This window comes from Macaca nemestrina, chromosome 8 (genome assembly GCF_043159975.1).
Source record: "Macaca nemestrina isolate mMacNem1 chromosome 8, mMacNem.hap1, whole genome shotgun sequence".
NCBI lineage: Eukaryota > Metazoa > Chordata > Mammalia > Primates > Cercopithecidae > Macaca > Macaca nemestrina.
This window is the reverse complement of record NC_092132.1, coordinates 133,422,583-133,446,080: the sequence shown is the minus strand read 5'-3', so window position 1 is coordinate 133,446,080 and position 23,498 is coordinate 133,422,583. Positions and strand designations below refer to the sequence as shown.

At 41.9% G+C, this 23,498-nt stretch overlaps 1 long non-coding RNA gene across 2 annotated transcripts in view; it reads right to left on the bottom strand.

Moving 5' to 3' along the window:
• The window catches only part of LOC105482106 (uncharacterized), a 180,882-nt gene extending 177,780 nt beyond the window's left edge, over positions 1 to 3,102 (bottom strand). The window contains exon 1 of one of the 2 annotated variants that reach the window (XR_011607169.1): positions 2,990 to 3,102. This is a non-coding gene — a long non-coding RNA (uncharacterized lncRNA). Of the gene's footprint in view, positions 1 to 2,894; positions 2,968 to 2,989 lie in introns of those variants that run through there. The other variant, XR_987389.2, reaches the window with a different exon arrangement.
• Positions 3,103 to 23,498: the final 20,396 nt, after the last annotated feature.

Sequence of the window (23,498 nt, the reverse complement as noted above, 5' to 3'; positions counted from 1 at the left end):
CTGTAGCCCTCTGGTACAGTGTACAATGTTCAGGATGTGAGCCTCTGGGTTCCAGATATAGAGTCTGCAAGAAGGTCCAGGTGTCTTATGACTGCTTCTTCCTGCTTGTGTGCACAGCAGTCTCTATCTCCTGGGTGTCTTAGCAGAGCCTTCCTTGGCTACCTTATAATGCCAGGTATTACTTGAAAACCCTTCTAAATCCTGATCAATTCAGCTTCCCTTTGCCCTAGGAGCTGGGACACCACTAATAGCATTAAAGCATCTCAACTACCTGCCCACAGTCTGCCACATGGCCACTGTCCCACCTACTAGTGGCCTTAATGTTTCATTCAGTCATTCATTCATTCTGTCAATAGGTATTTCTTGAATTCCTGTGGAACACACGTATTTCTAGACCTGTGCAACGAGTTGAATAGGATACAAATGCATTTCAGACTTATCTGTCTTTCAGGATCTTGTGGGAATATAAGGCCTTCATACACAAATCAGTTATATAATAGTAAAAGACAGTTACATAATGGTACAATAATGCTAAGTGCTCAAATGAGCATGCATTGGGGTCCCTGAGACTATGTCTGGATATTCACTGGAGGCACTCCTGAGACTCAGGATATAATTGTCCTCACACCTAATATTCATTACAATGATGTGGTAAGGATGCTTAGTTAAATCATAAGGGGAAAAGGGACAGGCATAATGTGGTGGAATCCACATGCAAGATTCCTCACACTCTCTTCAACCTTCAGAAACAAAAATGCAGCAACATGTACGTGATATTTCTGCCCACGGTAGCCCAGTAAGGACTCAGTGCCGAGGATTTTGTTGGGGGTGATTGCATAGGCACAGTCTGCGTAGCACGTACCAACACTCCAACTTCCCAGAATGGAAGCAGGTGTTCAGCATAAACACCACCTAGGCACTGTGAACCACGCTTATCAATTAGGAAATGTATTATATGAGCATAGGAAACTGGTTACATTCCCAGATGCCAACAAAGGGCAACCTTGCCATCAGGCCTTTATAAAGAGAGTGTTGTCAGGCTTGTTCCATTAACTCTTCTCTGCACAGAGCCACAAGGAGAGGCGAGCAGTTCTAGAAAGAGAAATATGAGCCTGAGCTGGGAAGAGGGCTTTTGAACGGAGTCTTGAAGGATGACTGGCATTTGAGAAGGCACAGGGGGCTAGAAGTGGAGAGAAAGACAGAAGCTTAGCTAAAGCAGGGTAGCAAGGAGGGACAAAGAAGGAGAACAGGATTCTCCACCTATTCATCAAACATAAATGCGATATTTGCTGTAAGTTGGAAACTCTGCTAGGCAGTGAGAACTTAGATCCAGTTCTTAAAGAATTAGAAACCAAGAAGGGAAATAGACAAATATCTCAACAATTTCAGTAGTAGGGTCAAAGAAGAAGAATCCAGCCACATCTCAGGAAGCTCTGGAACATTGAAATTGTGCTGAGACCTGAGATATGAGGATTTGCTGGGTGAAGATGGAAAAGAGGGAGAATAGTTCTCTAAGACTGCACATGCAGAGGCCGAGAGAGAGAACATGGTGAGTCCAACCATCTATACCAAATGATTGCTGCTGGGCAGGCTAGGGCAGTATGTGTGTGTCTTTTGCATGTTTGTTCTGTTTTGCTCCTAAATGAGATTCAGATCAGCAGTGCAGGTTCACATTCAATTATGTAGCTGCTTGTGTTGTTGAATATCCATCAAATATGCAACTACAGCAGGTCCTTGAATAACATTGTTTCATTCAATCTCATTTTGTTACAGTGTTGATGAAAAAGAATCCATTTGCAGCCAGGGGCTACTGTCTGTGTAGAGTTGGCATGTTCTCCCCATGTCTGCATGAGTTTTCTCCTGGTACTCTTGTTTTCATCCCACATCCAAAAGCTGAGCATGTTAGACAAACTGACCTATTCGATTCTCTGAGACTGGGCTAGTGTGGGTGTACATGTGAGTGTGCCTTGTAGGGGGATGACATCCTGTCCAGGGCAGGCTCTCACCTGGCACCCTGAGCTGCTGGGATAGGCTCTGATTGCTCATGATCCTGAACTGGAATAAGCAGTTTGGAAAGTGAATGAATTATTGGAAAATAAAAGTTTGTAAACTATATGATAATGCTATAAATGTATTACAATAAACAATGCAGCATGAAAATGCTCAGTGAGCCCACCAGATTTGTGATGGTTTCAAACTGTGTGGTGGGAGGAGGTGCTCCTAAAAATTCTCACTTTGCAAACATTTATTCCTTGATGTAACCCACCACCACTATGACTGCTGTCATTCACCAATTCACCAAAAACTGGATGAGTAATACTCCTTTTATGACTCTTTCTTAAGTGTATGTTTGGCTCACATTTATTTCAGTGTTTAATATTAGAGGTGTTCGGGTCTTCATTTAGAAGTTTAGTGATGTTTTCACAACAAGAAATACGCCGTAGGACCTTAACACTCATTTATACCAATGAGCCTATGGGAAAATTGGTTTTGTTGTCTCTTGCTTCACCTAAAGTTGCAGCTTCCAAGGACCTTTGGATGATGTTAAGTGAGGGCTTACTCTATTTTATAGCAGAGACACCAGAGTTCATAAATGTTAAGAGATGTTCTCATTCCCGTGGTTATCTTTGATTCTCTAACTCACATCTAACGTGTTGGCAAGTCCTGCTATCTGTACCTCCAAACCTATCCCCTATTAGACTCCTCTCACCATCTTCACTGCTATCCTGGGAGCCCTAGAGACCAGCATCTCCCTCCTAAGCAGCAGCAAGAGTAAATTAAACCAGGTAATATCTCTGTCCTGTAAAGCCTTACAAATACTGACCATTGCATCTGCTAAAAAGTCCACACTGCTTACCAATGCCCAATGCCCCAGTCATCTGTCCCCTGCCTACCTTTCCATCCTTGGCATATCTCTCTTCCTTTCACTCAGTGGGCTAGGTGCCCTGGTCTTCTTTCTGTCCCTGGAACACACCAAGCTCATTCTTACCCCAGGGCCTCTGCACTGGCCATTCCCTTTGCCTGGAACTTTCTTTTCCCAGGTCACCAGCTCACTGGCTCCTTCTGATGCTGCAGATCTCTGCTGAGAAGCAGCTCCACAGAAAGAACTCTCTCAGCTTCTGTATCTCAAGCTCTCCCTTCATCCCCCCACCCTCCTCTATGACTCACTGTTATTTTCTTTATGTAACTATTTATCCCCATCTGGATTTTTCTCCCTATTTGAATTTTATTGTCTGTCTCCAATCAATGGTGAAGTAAATTTCCTGATGCCAGAGGTCTTACCTAGCTTGCCTGGCATCTTGTTCAACAAGCATATGATCAAATGAATGAAATGTTTCTTGGCTAGTAGGTGGTTGGACTGGGGCATTAACAGAAAACCCCAGACCTTCTCTTCTGCCTGTCTTGGGACAGAGAGCATTCAAATCCCTCCAGCAGGGAGATGAAGAAGAAATATGTGGGGGACATGACATAGCGAGGAGACCTGGGCAGCCAGTGGACAGAAGGACAGTGAACCCTGAGGAGACCCACCAGCATGCTTGCTGGGGCAGAAGAGGGGACTGTGGCCAGTCTATCTACAGGCAGTGCAGGGGGCAAGCTGAGCCAGCAGCCTTAAGAGGAAAGAGAGAGGTGGTACATGAATTCCAAGTGAGTGCAGAAACATTATCCAGACACACAGTATGTTCTGATTGACAGCAGAAAAGCAAAGCAATGAAGGAAACAGAGGCAGGCAGACAATGTCAGGTGTGGTAGCCAGGTACTAGTTGCTAACCTGGGCTTTAAGGTCACAACTCTCTCCCTTGGGAGAACTGGCAAGAGTAAGGCTGGCCTAACCCTGGAAGAACGGGGGCACCTACCAGAGTGGCAGTTCAGAACCTCCCCATCTGCATGGGGTGCATTTGGTGGAATTCTGGACATGATCAAAGATGGGGTGCCTGAGCTGGGGTGTGAGGAGCACGGATGGACTTGATAGAGAGCCGCTTCTTTCATCCAGCAGGAAGTTTGTGGTTGATGTCAGAGGCCCAGGCAGCAGGAGTTGGCAGCTGCTGTCAAGTGGCCACAGCTGTAGCTGTTAGAAGGTAGAGTAGCAGGAACAGGGAGCCAGGAGGCCATTAAACCACAGAGCCAAGCATGAACTTGCCTCATTCACACTTTTCCTATGGACCAGACCTGAATGGGCTTCTCTGGAACCAGCAAGAAAAGAGGCTGGAATAGGTCTTTGGGAGCAGATCTCTTTAGCAGGAGAGAGAATGGTGCCAGCAGCCCCTCCCACCAACATCCAGCCAGGTTGGCTGCACTGAAACACAGAGCTCAGGAACCACAGCAGCTTAAAATGCATTCTGTTCCATCTCCGCTCCCAGAGTCTGCAGAAGCTAAGATGATATTCTTTAAGGGAAAACCATAGACACCTTCCATCTCTGGAGGGTTAAACATGGGGAAGGAGGAACAGAGGAAAGGTCCCTGCACCTGTGAATGCAGCCCCTTTCCCCCATGGAGTGAAACTTGACGAAAGATCCCTTCCTGTTGGCACCTCTGGGTCCTGGGTGGGCCTCGGTCCATGCCACTCACTGATGGGGAATACCATGGCTCTGTTTGCATGGATGCAACTCCCCCAGCAGATGGTGAATCAGACCTCGATGTCTCTGTGTGCGCTTTACACATTTTACTTGTTGGTAATGAATTTACAAATCCTTTAAGTATGGAAAACAGAGCCTTCCCACAAGCTGAACAGATGGGAGAGAAGGCTTTCTAAAGGCTCTTCAAAGTGGCCTTTTTTTTCCACCCCCTCCTGGCTTAATATCTCTCTCTGTCTACAAATACTTTATTAGCTGGGGGTGAGAGAGAACCTTCCCTGACTCTTTCTCTGGTTCCCTAGAAAATACCAGGCGGGCCTGCCCCGGCTAGGAACGCATTAGCAAGACGGCACTGGGCCCTGGCCAAGAATCTTCATTCAACATTGTATTCCTGGAGTGCAGCATAATTCATGGAGAGAAAAAAGGAGGGAGAGCCTCTTGCAAAGCTGCCCTTGACTTCTCTGGCAGGGCAAGTGGTTCTCTTCTTTCTGCTGAGAGCTTCCTTCTGAGCTGCCAGAGTCGGGGGGATGGAATGGGTTCAAGTTGCAAGCCCTGCAGCAGACTGCACTATGTTTTACCTTTTCCTGATCCATACCCTTTGCCATATCACTTTTCAGTGCACCTTGACGCTGAACTTGGCCATGTGACTTGCTTTGGCCAATGGGATATTAACATACATAAAGCAGGCAAGAATTTGTGATGGTTAATTTCATGTGTCCATTTGACTGGGCTAAAGGATACCCTGATAGCTGCAATACCTTATATGTGAGTGTGGCTGCGAGGGTGTTTCTGGAAGACATTAACATCTGAATTGGTGGGGGAGTAAAGCAGGTGGCCCTCCCCATATAGGTGGGCATCAACCAATCCACTGAGGGCCCACATAAAAAAAAAGATGGGAGGAGGGCATTCTGCTCTCTGCTTGAGCTGGGACATCCGTCTCCTCCTGCTCTCAAGGCTTGAGTTCTCTGGGTTTCGGGCCTTTGGACTTGGACTGGAACTTGCACTATTGATTCCCCCTAGTTCTCAGGCCTTTGGGTTTGGCCTGGAACTACACCACCAGTTTTCCTGGGTCTGCAGCTTGCAGATGGCAGATCACGGAACTTCTCAGCCTCTATAACCATGTGAACCAATCCCTAATAAGAAGTCTCTTTCTATTTATCTATGTGTATCTTACTGGTTTTGTTTCTCTGGAGAACGCTGACGAATACAGGCTTTAAATGAACTTGCTCAATGAAGCATGTTTTCTTGCTCCATGAGAAGGATGTCCCCGGATAAGCTTGCTGGTCCCAGAAAGAGGAGGACACACATAGGGCTGAGCCATCTCCATGCCCTCTAGACATGGACACAGGATCCAAACAGGCAGATTAGATGCCCATGGTCCAGAGCCTGGATCACGTACTTCCTCTCACTCTAGCATCTCCAACACAGAGCACCCATGTAGAAGAAACAATAAATAAGAAACATAAATGGCTATGATTTACTGAATTTACGCTAAACAAATGGGTAATGATTATATTCATCTTGTAGAGTTGTTTTGAAGATTAAGTGAGATAATAAAGTTTATTTCTTTTTTAAAGATTTAAGTTTATTATCCCACTTAATCTTTGGCCCACAATCTTTGGCCCATGACAGGCACTAAATAAATGTCATTTTTTTGCATTATTTACATGCATTAATTTTAATCATTAAAACAACGCTTAAGTTAAATATCATTATCTAATTTTACAGATGGAATACTGAAGCACAGACTACTTAAGTGAAGTGGCCAAAATTACACAGCCAGATACGTGGAAGAGCTAGAATGGAAACTCACATCTGTTTAACCCTGGAAATAATTAAACAATACAAAACAAGATGCAGGATAAGTGCATATTCCGATTTTGGACACACAGTAAATGCTGAAAATACCATAAAACAGTAAACCTATACTGATATGGAGCAGAGTTTTGCCAACTTGACACTCCTGACATTCTGGACTGGATAATTCTTTGTCATACAAGGACCAGCCTGTGCACTCTAAGACGTTTAGCAGCATCCCAGGCCTCTCGCCCACTAGATGCCAGTAGCACCTCCCCTGCAAGTGGTGACCACCAAAAGCCGTCTCCAGACATTGTCAAATGTTTCCTGAGACCCAATGTTCTGGAAGTATCAAGGAAGACTTCAAGCAGAAGGCAGGCTTTGAGAGGTCCTGGTAAGAGCTGACATAGCAGTTTCCAGCCTTAAACTTCAAGAACCATTTAAAAATCTTAAAAATAAATTAAGGGAGAACATTTTATTTCCGGGGGAAAAAAAAAAAAAAACAACGGGATACATGTGCAGAACACGTAGGTTTATTACCTAGGTATACATGTGCCATAGTCGTTTGCCGCACCTGTTGACCAGTCCTCTAAGTAGTTCCCTCCCCTTCAACCCTCACCTCACAACAGGCCCTGGTGTGTGCTGCTCCCCTCTCTGTGTCCATATGGTCTCAATGTTCAACTCCCACTTATTAGTGGGAACATGTGGTGTTTGGTTTTCTGTTCCTGTGTTAGTTTGTTGACGATGATGGCTTTCAGCTTCATCTATATCCTTGCAAAGGACATGATCTCATTCTTTTTTATGACTGCATAGTATTCTATGGTATATTTGTACAATATTTTCTTTTTCCAGTCTATCATTGATGGGCATTTGGGTTGCTTCCATGTCTTTGCTATTGTAAATGGTGCTGCAATAAGCATATGTGTGCATGTGTCCTTATAGTAGAATTATTTATAATCATTTGGATAAATACCCAGGAATGGGATTCCTGGGTCAAATGGTATTTCTGGTTCTAGATCTTTGAAGAATCGCCATACTATCTTCCACAATGGTTTAACTAATTTACATTCCTACCAACAGTGTAAAGGCATTCCTATATATCCACAGCCTCACCAGCATCTATTGTTTCCTGACTTTTTAATAATCGCCATGCTGATTGGCAAGAGATGGTATCTCATTGTGGTTTCGATTTGCATTTATCTGATGATCAACAACATTGAGCTTTTTTTCATGTGTTTTTTTTTTGGCCACATAAATGTCTTCTTTTGCGAAGTGGCTGTTCATATCCTTTGCCCAGTTTTTGATGGAGTTATTTTTCTTGTAAATATGGTTAAGTTCCTTCTAAATTCTGGATATCAGACCTTCGTTAGATTGGTAGATTGCAAAAATTTTCTCCCATTCTGTAGGTTGCCTATTCATGCTGATAGTAGGTTCTTTTGCTGTACAGAAATTCTTTAATTAGATCTAATTTGTCAATTTTGTTTTTTGTGGCAATTGCTTTTGGCGTTTTTGTCATGAAGTATTTGCCCATGGTTATGTCCTGAATGGTATTGCCTAGGTTTTCTTCTAGGGTTTTTATGGTTTTGGTTTTTACATTTAAGTCTTTAATCCATCTTGAGTTAATTTTTGCATAAGGTATAAGGAAGGGGTCCAGTTTCAGTTTTCTGCATATGGTTAGCCTGTTTTCCCAGCACCATTAATTGAATAGGAGATTATTTCCCCATTACTTGTTTTTGTCAGGTTGGTGGAAGATCATATGGTTGTAGATGTGGGTAGATGTGTTATTTCTCAGGTCTCTGTTCTGCTCCGTTGGTCTATATGTCTGTTTAGTACCAGTATCATGCTGTTTTAGTTACTGTAGCCTTGTAGTATAGTTTTAAGTCAGGTAGTATGATGCCTCCAGCTTTGTTCTTTTAGTTTAGGATTGTCTTAGCTATATGGGGTCTTCTTTGATTCCATATGAAGTTTAAAATACTTTTCTCTAATTCTGTGAAGAATGTCAATGGTAGTTTGATGGGAATAGCATTGAATCTATAAATTACTTTGTGCAGTATGGCCATTTTCATGATATTGATTCTTCCTATCCATGAGGATGGAATGTTTTTCCATTTTCTTGTGTCCTCTCTTATTTCCTTGAGCAGTGGTTTGTAGTTCTCTTTGAAGAGGTCCTTCACATCCTTTGTTAGCTGTATTATGTGGTATTTTGTTCTCTTTGTAGCAATTGTGAATGGGAGTTCATTCATGATTTGGCTCTTTGCTTGCCTATTGTTGGTGTAAAGGAATGCTTGTGATTTTTTTCAAATTGATTTTGTGTCCTGAGACTTTGCTGAAGTTGTTTATCAGTTCAAGGAGTTTTGGGGATGAGATGATGGGTTTTCTAAATATAAAATCATGTCATCTGCAAACAGAGACAATATGGCTTGCTGTCTTCCTAACTGAATGCCCTTTCTTTCTTTCTCTTGCCTGATTGCTCTGGCCAGAACTTCCAATATGATGTTGAATAGGAGTGGTGAGAGTGAGCATCCTTGCCTTGCACTGGTTTTCAAAGGGAATGCTTCCAGCTTTTGCCCATTCAATATGATATTGGCTGTGGGTTTGTCATAAATAGTTTTTATTATTTTGAGATAAGTTCCATCAATACCTACTTTATTGAGAGTTTTTAACATGAAGGGATGTTGAATTTTATCAAAGGTCTTTTCTGCATCTATTGACATTATCATGTGGTTTTAGTCTTCGGTTCCGTTTATGTGATGGATTATATTTATTGATTTCCATATGTTGAACCAGCCTTGCATCCCAGGGATAAAGCCAACTTGAGCGTGGTGGGTAAGTTTTTCGATGTGCTGCTGGATTTGGTTTGCCACTATCTTCTTGAGGATTTTCGCATTGATGTTCATGAGGGATATTGGCCTGAGATTTTCTTTTTCTGTTGTGCCTCCTCCCAGTTTTGGTATCAGAATGATGCTGGCTTTGTAAAAATGAGTTAGGGAGTAGTCTCTCCTTTTCAATTGTTTGGAATAGTTTCAGAAGGAAAGGTACAAGCTCCTCTTTGTATTTCTGCTAGAATTCAGCTGTGAATCTGTCTGGTCCTGGGCTTTTTTTTTTTGTTTTTTTTTTGGTTGGTAGGCTATTAATTACTGCCTCAATTTCAGAATTTGTTTTGATCTATTCAGGGATTTGACTTCTTCCTGGTTTAGTCTTGGTAGGGTGTATGTGTCCAGGAATTCATCCATTTTTTTCTAGATGTTCTAGTTTATTTGGATAGAGATATTTATTGTATTCTCTGATGCTAGTTTGTATTTCTGTGAGGTCAGTGGTAATATCCCCTTTGTAATATTTTATTGTGCCTATTTGATTCCTTCCTTATTTTCTTCATTAGTCTAGCTAGCAGTCTATCTATTTTGGTAATTTTTTCAAAAAACCAGTTCCCGGATTCATTGATTTTTTTTTTTTGGAGGGTGTTTTTTGTCTCTATCTCCTTCAATTCTTCTCTGATCTTAGTTATTTCTTGTTTTCTGCTAGCTTTTGGGTTAGTTTGTTCTTGCCTCTCTAGCTCTTTTAATTGTGATGTTAGGGTACTGATTTGAGATCTTTCTAGCTTTCTGGTGTGGGCATTTAGTGCTATAAATTTCCCTCTTAACACTGCTTTAGCTTTGTCCCAGAGATTCTGGTCCATTGTCTCTGTTCTCATTGGTTTCAAAGAACTTCTTGATTTCTGCCTTAATTTCAATATTTACCCATGAGTCATTCAGGAGCAAGAAACAATGTGTTTCTTAATCCTGAGTTCTAATTTGATTGCACTGTGGTCTGAGAGACTATTTGTTATGATTTCAGTTCTTTTGCATTTTTTGAGGAGTGTTTTACTTCCATTTAGTATTATTTGCATATACCCTATGCACATTCCCCATGTGCTTTATTTTTTAAAGAAATTTTTATTTCCATAGGTTATTGGGGAGCAGGTGGTGTTACATGAGTACATTCTACCCATATACTTTAAATCATCTCTAGATTATTTATAATATCTCATAAAAGGTAAATAATATGAGTAGTTATTATTTTGTGCTTTTTTTCCTATTATATTTATTGCTGTGTTATTTTTATTCATTTTTTTCCAAATATCTTTGATTTGTGGCTAGTCAGATACGGTTTATGAAGCCACAGATGTGCAGGGCTGACTGTATTAGTTTCCCAGGGCTGCCATAGTGAAGTGGGTGGCTTACAACAACTGGGTGGCTTAAAACAACAAACATATTCTCTCTTGGTTCTGGAGGCCAGAAACCCAAAACAGAGGCACCAGCAGGGTTGGTTCTCTCCAAGGGCTCTGAAGGAGAACCTGATGGAAGAGCCACACCACCCTCCTCCCCTCTGTTGGTTGCTGGCAATCCTCTGCAGGTGTTGACTTGCAGCTGCATGACCCCAATCCCTGCCTTTGCTGTCACATGGCGTTCTCCTTGGGTCTCTTCTCCTCTTCTTAAAAGGACAATGGTCATATTGGATTAAAGGCTCACCCTCTTCCATTATAACCCCATCTTGACTAATTCCATCTGCAATGACCCTATTTCCAACTAAGGTCTCTTTCTGAGGTATTGAGTGTGAAGGCTTCATCATATCTTTTTGTGAGATACAATTCAACTCACAACAATAACCTCTCTGTGAGATCTCATGGATCTTCTGGATGATCTTCTCCCAAACCTGTCCTCTTCAGGAATACCACTCCCTGCTAATCCCAGAAGGAATGGAGCCAACAGAGATCACCCCTCTGTAACCCAAGAACCCTGTATGTTCCACCATGCCTTCCATCAATTTGTACCCATGGGATAGTACTTCTGCCCCACCATATGCACTGGAGTTGTTTTTCTGCAGCAGGTGCAGTGCTTTTCACGGCTCTATCCATCCTCTCCTCCCCAGATCCCCTGGAACCACCCATGGCTTCCATCTGTAGAATGAGAGCCAGTGAGCTAGGCTCCATCTGACACTATGAAGGAGTTTTGTTTGGTTTGATGATAAAAACCTACAAGAAAATGCAACCCTTGTTCCAGCAGGACAATGTGTCAGATTTTTTTTTTTTTTTTTTGGCCTTCTAGGACCCTCAGACTCACTTAAATGAGAAAGGGACCCTAGTTTTACCGTGCAAGTTAGAGTTAGTATATTATGCCAAACTTCTAACTGCCCTGAAGTAGACAATGTGTAAATGATGGGATAAAGGGAGGAGGGGAAGGAATTGAAGGAGGTCCCAGAAGGTATGCTGGGGCAGTGAGGAAGGTTGACCTTGTCAAAGAAACAAATAATCCCCCTAGGAAAAATCAGTGGGATAACCTCTTAAGAGGCTGATTTTGAGAGAACAAGGATGAAGGAGAGTCAATGACAACCATCTACATTGGGGGATACCCATGAAGAAGCGGGGGATAAAATCCACCAGCTTCTGCACCATGAGCCTCACCAGCTGGGAAACAACTTTGCTCCATGGTCTCTGAATGGAAACACCATGGTAAGAGCAGCTAAGTGCTCGGTTCTAAAAATGTGGAAGACTGTGGAACATCAAAATGGCCCTGTAGCCAGGCAGATAGTTACCAGGGAAATTCTAGTAATAGCGACCAAGAGACCCATCCAGGAAGAGTCACCTTTCACACAGATCAGAGGAAATAGCATTAGCTAGGGGCTGTATGGTTCTGGGCCTATACCACTAGCTTGAGCCTCCACGGCCTCATCTGTAAAACAAGGACATGAGAAAACCTCAAAAGTCCTCTCCCAAACTTAGAGACCCTGCGTGTGGTCCCAAGAACGGAAACTGAGCTGAAATTTTCTTCTAGCACTTTTTTCCAACCTGCTCTCTCATTTGTTTTCTCTTAGCAAGCCTCCCGCCCTGTCGCACCAGCTGCGTGTTTCTTGTTAGAGCTCCAACCTCATAAATACCTCCATGGACAGAAATTGTTTTTCTAAAAATGTAATATGCATGCCAGCTCAACATGTGAAACCTCACAACAATTGAATTCTTCTCTACCCAAAATCAATTGTCAAAGTGCATGTAAAATTACAATAGTGCTAAGCTTTCCATAATACGGTGATTGTGCTAAGTGAGCATCTGATTTAAGAAATGGCTCAGCGGTACAGAGCTGTGTGGCATCATCTCATCAGGCTGCAGCAGGAAACATGCCAGCTTCCAAGTGAGCAGACAGCAGTGGAGGGGTGAGAAGGCGTGCCAATCTGGAGGTGTGGTGGGGAGGAGCGGGGTTCATGAGTGAGGAGGCACTCCCTGATTCAGGCCCCCTCAGTCTTCAGCCTCTTCCCTGCCCCAAGAAAAATGGAAATTAAAGCTTTGAGGACAGAGAGGGAGCAAGAGAGGGGAGGCATAAATAAAAAAAGGGCAAGCAGGACGAGAGAGCTGCAGAGACGAACACAGAGGATGGGCAGGAGTGAAGCTCTGCTCTGCAGACAGAGACCAGCTGCTCTGACACCTGAGTTTGTCACTGGATAGACCTTGGCTAGCGGCACAGCTCAGCCCTGGAGGGTCAGAGCTTGCCCTTTGCCCTCCTTTGCAGGAAAGGAGATAGGCCCAGAGCAACAGGATGGGTGTTAGCCATGAAGGAGCTGGGAGTCACCCTAAGTCTCTTCACATCCAGACACAATTTCCCGCCTGCTTGTCATTTTCCAAAATGCTGCTATTACGTTAGCTTTTCCACTGCAACTTTTAGGGCACACTGGGTTCTCTCCCTCTGTTTCCTCCTTTAGAGAGCAAATATTCCCTAGAGAAGTAATTCTTCATACCTTGGTAGCACTAGCATGTGGGAGAAGAGGGGTAGACATCCTGGAGGTAAACATGCATCCTCTGGCATGGATGTTTATCTACATTGCAAGGACCAGACACTGAGCAAGGGGTGAGCGCAATGCAGGGATGGTGGCATGCTGCCTCCTGATCTAGTGTGGAAGAGGGTGACAACCCCACACACCTAGCACTGAGTATGTGTGTATGTCAGTGGGGAGTGCTCAAGGTGAAGGGCAGGAGGGAGGAACAGAGCAGGGCCCATTTCTGAGGGCAAAAGGGCCTCTGAGCAGTCTTGAAAGAATGACAAGATTTAGCGAAGGGAAGAAAGGAAGAGAAAAAGTATCTGCAAATGTACAGAGGCCAAGAAACAGTGACCTGTTTGAAGACAGACCAGCAGTTCTGAATGGCTGGAATAGAATTTGGCATTTTGGAGAAGCAGCAAGAATTGAGGTGGGAAGGGTTGAGACAGAGCTGGCCCCACCTGACTCGACGACTGAATGTTCAGGTGGAATGGAAAGGCTTTTCCCGGCCCAGTTAGATTCCAAGTTCCTTCTTCCCTGGGATTCATTAAAATCTCAAAACAACTACTGCCTGTTAGCTTTGAGCCAGCCACCTCAGTGATCAGAGCCTTTCCAGAGCGTCTTTCTCTTTCGAGAGTGTCTTTTGGGGATAATCAATGAGATCACTTCTGGGCAATCCACCCAGAAAGGGCTGGTGACTCACCACACTAGATAGTTTGGGAAGCCTGTGGTAAGGAAGATGCTGGAGTGAGTGGTAATGGTCATGGGTCCTCACTCTCTTGCCTGGAATCACGATTAGTGTATCAGTAGTTGAGTCTGAGGGAGCATAAACATATACAGATGCTCCTTGACTTACAGTGGGATTGCATCTGGATTAGTCCATTGTAAGCTGAACATATTTACATCAAAAAGGCATTTAATATGCCTAACAAACTGAGCATCGTAACTTAGCCTAGCCCATCTTAAACGTGCTTGTAACACTGACATTCACCAACAGTTAGGCAAAATCAGCTAACGCAAAGCCTATTTTATAATAAAGTATTCAGTAGTTCATGTAATTTATGAATGCCGTACCAAATGTGAAAAACAGAAAGGTTGTGGGGCAGATGAACGTGGGTTAGAACCTTAACTTCTCCAGTTATTATGGGTGTGGCTTCAGTTTCTTTATCTGTAAAATCGGGATAATAACAAAACCTCACCTCACAGGATACCAGGAGGAAGAAATAAAATAATAAATGCTAAGATCTTAGCACAGTGCCTGGCACAGAAAGATGCTGAATAAATATTAGCCTAAAATACAAAACAAAAAAATTACAAGCGAATTCACTTACCTAAAATGATTCTCAGGTCTCCTTTGAGATAAGCACAAGAATCTAGAACTTCAGGATTTTACTGACTTCTAAAAAGAGGATGACCTTGTCCCTTGGGAAGTTTTCCTTCTTGCTCAGTAGTGGCTGCTGGTGGAAGAGACTTTCCCCTAATGAGGTCTGAATCGGGAAGGGAGATAACTCCAGAACCTGCCAGAGGCCAGAGCAGGATTTAGAAAGGAGACCGTTGCTTTGCCAAGCATCCTCGTAAAAACCCAGCAATATTAAGCCCTTACCCCAAATAGCAATTGACTACCAAAAAAATTTCAGACACTACAAACAACTGCCACAAGTTGCCTGGTTGGCCAGGCATGGTGGCCCACATCTGTAATTCCAGCACTCTGGGAGGCCAAAAGAGGCGGATCACCTGAGGTCAGGAGTTTGAGACCAGCCTGGCCAACAAGGTGAAACCCCATCTCTATTCAAAATACAAAATTAGCTGGACATGATAGCACATTTCTGTAATACAAGCTACTTAGGAGGCTGAGGCAAGAGAATCTCTTGAACCCAGGAGGTGGAGGTTGCAGTGAGCCAGGATCACACCACTGCCCTCCAGGCTGGGTGACAAGAGTGTAACTCAGTCTCAAAAAAAAAAAAAAAAAAGAAAAAAAAAAAACTTGCCTGTCCAGCAGCATTATCTCCTGTTATTTACAGTGACAAAACTGAGGAACATAGGAAGTAAGTGACCTTTCCTAACAACGCAAGGTCAATGAGGGACAGAACGCCAGGCTTCTAACTGTTGCTATAGTTTCCCTTAGACTTCCATCTGGTTTCTGAAGTGTAAGTGTAGATCCCAGCAGGAGATGGAGGGGTATATGGGGGAATGGGAAGCATTTGCCAATGCTTCTGTTTGTGGCTCAGTGAGGCTCTCTCAGGGGCCTGCCTTGGCCCTTGACTGGGCAGAGCCTGCAGGTGAGCACAGTTGGCATATCCCATGCCCAGATGTCACCAAGTCAGAGCATAACCATCTCTGGGGCAGATGCCTTTGGCCCAGAGACAGAAAGATAGGTTTGAGAACCTCTGGCAGTCACTTGGGTTCTGATGGAATCATCCTTGAAATTTTGAAGGAGTTGTTGCTACATCTTTAGCTCAACGGGGTACTGACGGTCACTGCTGCAGTCCAAGGCTGAATACTTTTCCAGGAGAATTTCTGTCAAAGACTAATACGACTTACCCTCCATTTCCTCCTCCACTCTGTTGTAGGTGGGGGGCACATTTAACTAATCTTCTAAATAAGAATACTTTTAAGAGAGAAAGGAGGTGACGCCTGGACCATCCAGGCAAGGGGCCCTCATCGTCAATCCCAATTCTACCAACCCTTAAGTGGAGACCCCTATCTTGGTGGGGGAAGCTGTCTTTGTGCTCAGATGCAATCACAGAGGAGCCGATTCCAGATGAGAAGCAGACAGCAGGAGAAACATTCTCATGGGCTACATGTCCTCTTGGGAAGGAAAGAATCAAAGAATCTGTTTCAGAGATGGTGCTAGTGGGTAGAGGGGGAAGAACGATACTTCTGAAAAGCATGAGAACCTCCAAAATACAAAACACTCAAATGAATGCCTCCCACCTGCTCTCCAAATAGACAGATTTTGCCCATCCTTCAAAACCTAGCTTATGCTCCTCCTCTGTGATGCCTCCAAAATCACCCAGGCACCAGGGAACCTCCTCCTCAGATCCTAGTGGTTCTCACTTTTTAGACCGTGGGATTTTATGGTTTCCCTTGTCATTTACCTTATCCAGTTATCTAATAATTCATCCTTGAGTGTACCTTTTAACCTTTCTACTAGGAGGGCAGGGCAGTTTTATGGCTACATTTCTGTAATAGGATATATGTGGGTGTATGTAAAATATAGACATATAATACTGAATTATATATATAGTCCACTAAATTTATATATATTCTACTAAATATATATATACATGTAAGCATGTACATATACATATGTACACAGAGACACGCTTATATATTCATATGCATAAATGAAAGTAAGAATTAATGTTTAGATAAAGAGACGAACCTACTGGATATGTTTATCTCAAAAGAATCAGGGAGATATTCCCAGAGAACAAGAAGTAATTTACCTAGTAATGGGTGATGGAATTTTTACTGTGGGAGTTTATAGGTTGAGCAGGGACCTCATGTCTGTGCTTTTCACACCTAGATCTTTGGTTTGGTGACTGAGGATCTAACTAGGTGGCTTCATGAAGTCATTCCCATCTTGGGAGATGAATAAATATAGAGGAAAAAGTAAAACCAAGGGAAATAACTCGCTACCAAGTGGGCAGCATTTCCAGGAATGAGTTGCTCACCCCTTTACTGGGATGAGTAATGGTCTTGGCGGTTGAGTCATTAGTGCCCGCTTTGGAAGCTTTTCCTTATTGATTTCTGCTAGGCTTCAGCCCCTTGACAGTCAACGGCTTGGAGACAGAAGACTGGACCCAGAGACTGGTTAACACTCCTTTTCAGATTTTTAAGATTCAGGGGATCCTTTTCTAGGGATCTCCTGTTCATTTAGGCAGAGACGAGTGGTTTTTTTTTTAAACCTCCTGCCTCTCCTAGCCTCTATCCACAGAAAGTAATGCCCATGCTTGCAGTCCTATCTTCAAAGCCACAGAAAGTAATGCCCATGCTTGCAGTCCTATCTTCAAAGCCACAGAAAGTAATGCCCATGCTTGCAGTCCCAACTTGAAAGCTTTCTTCCGAAGCTTAGTTACTAAGTAGACATTATTTATAACCCAAAACACATGCACGTGTCCTGCTGCTCAGCATGCTGTTCTCATGAGCGCCCTGGTACACCCGCTGCTCTTAAATGTCCCCATCACTCCAACTCTATGCGCTGACTTTGACAGGCACCCCACCCTGTGAATCCTCTGTCTGAACAACTCTCCTAATTAATGTATGCCAGAACCCAGTTACTCCAGCTCCATCCATCTTCCCAATGGTCTTTTGTCACTGGTCGGTGGTGTGCTGGGGAAAGTCATGATCGAGATGCTTTCCTTCTCTCCTTCACTGAGGGAAGAGCCAGGTCATTGAACACAGAAGGACAGAGCTCTCTGTGAGCCATGTGAGGAGCCTCAGGAAGCTGAGACCTCAAGATAACACCCACCCACCTAACCCTACCTCATCTACACACGCAGCCTCTTCAGAATAATCCAGTACAAATTTTAAAAATCTACGGGATGATCTTTATGAGTCTAGTGTCTGGTAAGGGAGTAGCCATAGATTATAATGCCTGTGGCTCTAGCCTCAACTGTGTCTTTCAGGCATGACTTCTCATTTAAAAGAACACCTTTAACCAGCTGCAAAACAAAAGCCAAGGAGGTGTGCCCAGAGCTTGGAGAAAAAGACAAAGTCTGACCAAGAAGGTTGGAACAATTAAATACAATGCTGCTCTTCCAAATTACAAATTGGAATCACCTGCTCAGGGTGTGCCTGGCTGACTCCATCCCTCCCTGCTACAGCCTGATTAAGGTTTCCAGGCAACTGACTGGTGCTCCCAAACAAGCAAAAGTAAACTCCCTCATCTGCAAGGCGATTCACATAACAGATTCCCTAATAAGGCATGAGGCAAAGCTGCCCGGGCACATCTGTGTTGTCATGCATCTCCAGCAAATCCCGGGACAATAGGAGAGGCAGAGGCAACACTGGTCCCAAATATACCCATCATATTTCTGTGAATGGACTCAGTGTTTAAGGCTTGGCCTCAACCATGCAGACAGTGTTGAGGACACAGTTAGGGTCAGGTGTAGAATTCATTACGAAGTTATTTTATTAATTCATTAAGTAAACATTTGCTGAATGTCTACACTGTGCCAAGCACTGGGTTAGGCACTGAGGATGTGGGGGAAGAGAAAGTCATAGAAAGAGGTCATTGCCACACATTGTGGTGGGTGCTATTGTAGAGGTTATTTGCCAATTTCTATAGGAATATACAGAGGTCAGGACCATCACTATCTAAGAAAGAAGGAAAAGATGAGGAGTCAAAGAAAGAGCCATAAGAAAGCAGTCTTGAAGGATAGAATCTGGGGAGCCATTATGAAACCTGAGTGGAAACACTGGCTTGCAATAAATGAAAGCATCATGCCTTCCCCTACACACTAGCAATACATAGTGATACGCTGGGGGTGGTGGTGCCTCATGGCAGCAGAGCACTCTTGCCCCCTTTCTCTCAATACCATTTACCAGCTACTCACACTCTGTCCCTGGCTCCTCAAGGGTTTTAGAAACACTGCTTTGCTCTAGTCAGTGAAGATGGGCCAACCAAAAGGATGCAGAGTGCAGCCGTGGGGGTGACGCCTTGTCAACATCTCATACCCTTTGCCGGTGTGCCTCAGTCTGGGGCCCACCTCCAGCTTCCTGAAAACCTTCTGACATCTCATTTCTATTTCTCTCTAAAAGAAGGGTCTCTTAATACGCTTTGCACCTTTTTAGGTCAGAGACACCTAGCAATAAGTAGCAAAGCACCCAGCACAATGTCTAGCGTGTATTAGGGGCTCCATGTTTTAGTTAAACTTATTTAAATAATGAAGTTTTAGTTGAATTTTACTTAAAATTGTTGATTATAGTCATTGGCTTATATTTATAGGTAAGAGAGGGGTACCTTTCTCTGGAAACCATCAGCTTTTGTCACACACACACACGTACCCTTACACATACAAATTCTATTTACATATAGGACTGTTCAGATATTAGAATAAATACAGTTAATTTCAACGCACTAAGCCACACAGATAAAAATCCTGGTCCCGTCTCTCTCTGAGAGCTTAAAGACAAAATTCTACTTGAATTCAAGATAGCATTCTGTGCATTCTCCCTGATAGAGTGAGAAGATGAATCTGCTGGGGAAGGAAACACCTCCCCACTCAGCAAATCAAGAGCAAGAACCATCTGTGTTTTCCAGAAGGTCCCAGCAAATTCTAAGAACAAGAGAATTTTTTTAACATTTCACATTTCTCTTCCCTGGGAGAAGGCTGAATGGAAGTTCTTGGATACATATCTGTTTAGCTATCTCAGATCACAGGGAAGTTATGGGGAGAGAAAAAGAAGCAGATGAGGGGGACCTTCATACTTGTACCTAGGTTGGTTTGAAGGATCAAAAAAAGACCAGCCTGAGACTGTAGAGGACCAAGTGAGACTCTAGACTGGGCATGGGAGTAAGTGGCTTTCTGGAAAGAGATCATCTCAGTGGGAGAAATTAGGTGAGACTCTGTTAGCCTGTTCACTGACCATCATCAAGATGGGAATGAGGAAATCTGCAAATGAGGTGAGGATTCTTCTAAAACAGCAAAACAGACCACTATCTATCCCTGATCTTTAATACTTAAATGATGAGATCTCAAAAACCTGTCAAGGTAGTAGTATTGAACCACCTCTGTATCCTTCATTTTATAATCATGAAGTCTGCCATTTGCAAATATCTCACATTTTAACTTGGTTGTCTTTTGCATAAAACATCTAATTAATCATATTAAAATATTTCATGAGGTTACTTTTAAGAAAAGCCTACCAGACTGATATAGAGGAAATTAAAGAATCATATAATCTTATCCAATTATATGTGTATAGATTTGAAAACCTGAAAAAAATGGCTCATTTTCTAGAAAAAACAAACTACCAAAGTAGATCACAGAGGAGACACACAACTTAAATACATAATTTACCAAAGAAGAAATTTGATTTTTTTTTTTTTTTAAGAGATAGGGGTCTTGCTGGATGCAGTGGCTCACACCTGTAATCCCAACAGTTTGGGAGATCGAGACAGGCAGATTACCTGAGGTAAGGAGTTTGAGAACAGCCTGACCAATATGGTAGAACCCCATCTCTACTACAAATACAAAAATCAGCCAGGTGTGGTGGCACACACTTGTAGTCCCAGCTACTCAGGAGACTAAGGCAGGAGAATGGCTTGAACCTGGAGGGAGAGGATGCAATGAGCCAAGATTACGCCACTGCACTACAACCTGGGTGACAGAGTGAGACTCTGTCTCAAAAAAAATAAGACAGAGAGAGATAGGGGTTTTACTATGTTTCCCAGGCTTGAGCGAGGTGGCTATTCATGGGTCTGATCATAATGCACTGCAGCCTTGAACTCCTGGTCTCAAGTGATCCTGAGTAGCTAGGAGGGCAGGCCTGGCAGAAATTGGCTTTTTTTTTTAATGTCAAGAAGCTTTTGCAAGAAAAAAAATAATGCCAAAGGGTTTCACAAAATCACTGTCTAACATGTAACTAACACCTATCTCCAGTAATATTTTAAATTGCTCAATATCCTAAGAACAAAAGATCACTTCCAAATTACTTTTATAAAGTTAGAATAGCATTGATAGTAAAACCTGACAAATCAAATACAAAATAAACCTGCAAACTACTTACATTTGATAAACATCAATGTGTACGTTCTACATGAAAAAGTAAGGTAGAGAATCAGGCAAAAGACCAAAAGAATAATTATCCATGAATAAATGATGTATATTCCAAAAATGCAAAGATAGTTTGACTCTGTTAATATAATTGGCCATATTAGATCAAAGAAGAACCTCCATAAACGCTGCAGAATTCAGCATCCTTTCTTAATGAAAAAAGTAGTTTTATAAATACATAGCTCCTCATTATGATAAAACTTCATGTATCTTAAGTCAAGCTTCACAATTAATGGAAAAATATAAGCATTACTATTAATGCTGGGAACTAAATAATGATGTTCACTTAATATTGTTTGAGGTACTATTCAAATGCAACATAAAAATAAGACTATAAATAGAAAAGGAAGAGGTAAACTTTACATTTGTAGAATATATGATTGAACAACAGGAAAGTTCTAAAAATCAAAAATTTATTATGAAAACATAAAAGAATTCAATTTGCTGTCTGAGGGGAAGAAAATAACATAATAGGTTTGTAGTCCTCTCATTCAATTGGAAGCTATAGTGGTCAGACAGATCTTACAATAGCTCTCCAAAAGATAATTTGTAGTAATAGATTTAACAAATGTATAGCATCTATATGAAGAAAAAAAAATCTTTAAACATTACATCTGAACCAAAAGCAGACAAGAACAATGAAAAGACATACCTATTCTCTGTTAGGAAGGCTCAGTGTGATGACACAATCAATTCTCTCTAAATTATTCTATAACTTTAAGGTTACCCCACCAAGTACACCAAATTTTAGACAGGCTTAAGTTTACAGACAAGATAAATTCAATACATTCACAAGAAAAAGTAAGAAAACTCTGCCATAAAAAATACCCACAAAAAATGTGACGGACTACCTCTATCAGATGTTAAAACATATTACAAAGCTATGGCAATTAATATAGTAAGGTACTGAATCAAAAACAAGCATATCAGTCTGGACACAGTGGCTCATGCCTGTAATCTCATCAATTTGGGAGGCCAAGGTGGGCAGATCAACTGAGGTCAGGAGTTCCAGTCCAGCCTGGCCAACATGATGAAACCCAGTCTGCACCAAAAATACAAAAATTAGCTGGGGGTGGTGGCACATGCCCTATAATCCCAAGTATTTGGGAGGCTGAGGCAGAAGAATTGCTTGAGCCCAGGAGGTGGAGGTTGCAGTGAGCCGAGCTTGTGTCATGGCACTCCAGCCTGGGCAAGAGTGAGACTCTGTCTCAAACAAACAAAAAAGAATAAGCATATCAATAAAACAGAGTATAGAATCCAGAAATATATCCAAATACACTTAAAAATGTAATATGTAATAAATGTAGTTTCACATATTAGTAGAGAAAAGATGGATTATTCAACAAATTGTATTCACAGAACAGCTATCCAATAAAAAATTAAAGTTAGAATCCCTACCCTATATCCTATAGATTGATCAGCACATTAAATGCAAAATATGGAATCACAAATGTACCAGAAGAAAACATGAGTTTTTAAAAAATAATCTCAACTTGTCAAAGCCATTAAAAAAAGACTCTAGTACAATTATAATATATCAAGATAAATTTTGCTACATTAATTTCAACTTTTTCTCAGTGACAAAAGTACCATAAAAAGTCGAAAGAAAAATGACATGAAAATGTTGGAAATGTTTATCCAAACAAATATATAATGAATTCCCATAAATCAGGAAAACACCAAAAACTCAATATGAAAATATGCAAAGATCGATGTATAGAAAAAATTACAAATAGCTCCTAAATATATAAAAAGTATTTAGCCCCACTCCTAATAAGGTTAGTACAATGGAATCTTAATAATATACCATGTTTACATATATCATATTGGCCACAAATAAAACATATAATAACACTATTTGGCAAGATTAGGACAAACCAGCTGTTTTCATGGATTGTAAGTCATTGTGCAACTTAATATAACATTTTGAAGGGCAATTTTATGATTTTTATAAATGTTAAAATGTATTTATCTTTTGAGCCAGTGATTCATTACTAAGCCTGCTCTGAAAAGTAACATGTTCATGCAAAATTAATGAATATGTAGGATGATTAATTATAGCATCTTTTGCAACAGGCAAAGATTGAAAAAAAATCTAAACACCCACCAGAAGGGCGCTGGTTAAATAAATAGTACAGTATTACAATGTAGTCATTAAAATAACAAGATGGTTTTATAATTAACTATATGATAAAAACTTAAGGTACATTTTTAGCTTTAAAAAACAAGGTGCAACTTTTTCATTATTGTCCTATAAATCCTAGCTAACGCCATAACACAAGAAAAGGAATAAAAGAGATACAGATTGGGAGGAGAGGCTTCAAGATGCCTGACTAGACATCTGGTACTCACCTCCTCCATAAAGAACTAAAATAGCAAGTAGATACTCAGACTTCAACTAGATCATATAAAGCATGGTCTATTCAACAGATAACTCCCAGAGAAGTAACAGAAAACACCTTAGGTGAGAAAGGAGAGGAAAGTGAGATGGCCACTCTGCCAGGATCTGCTGGGAGCCTACAGAGGCTCCCCAGTGCAGACAAAGAAGAAATGAATGACCTCC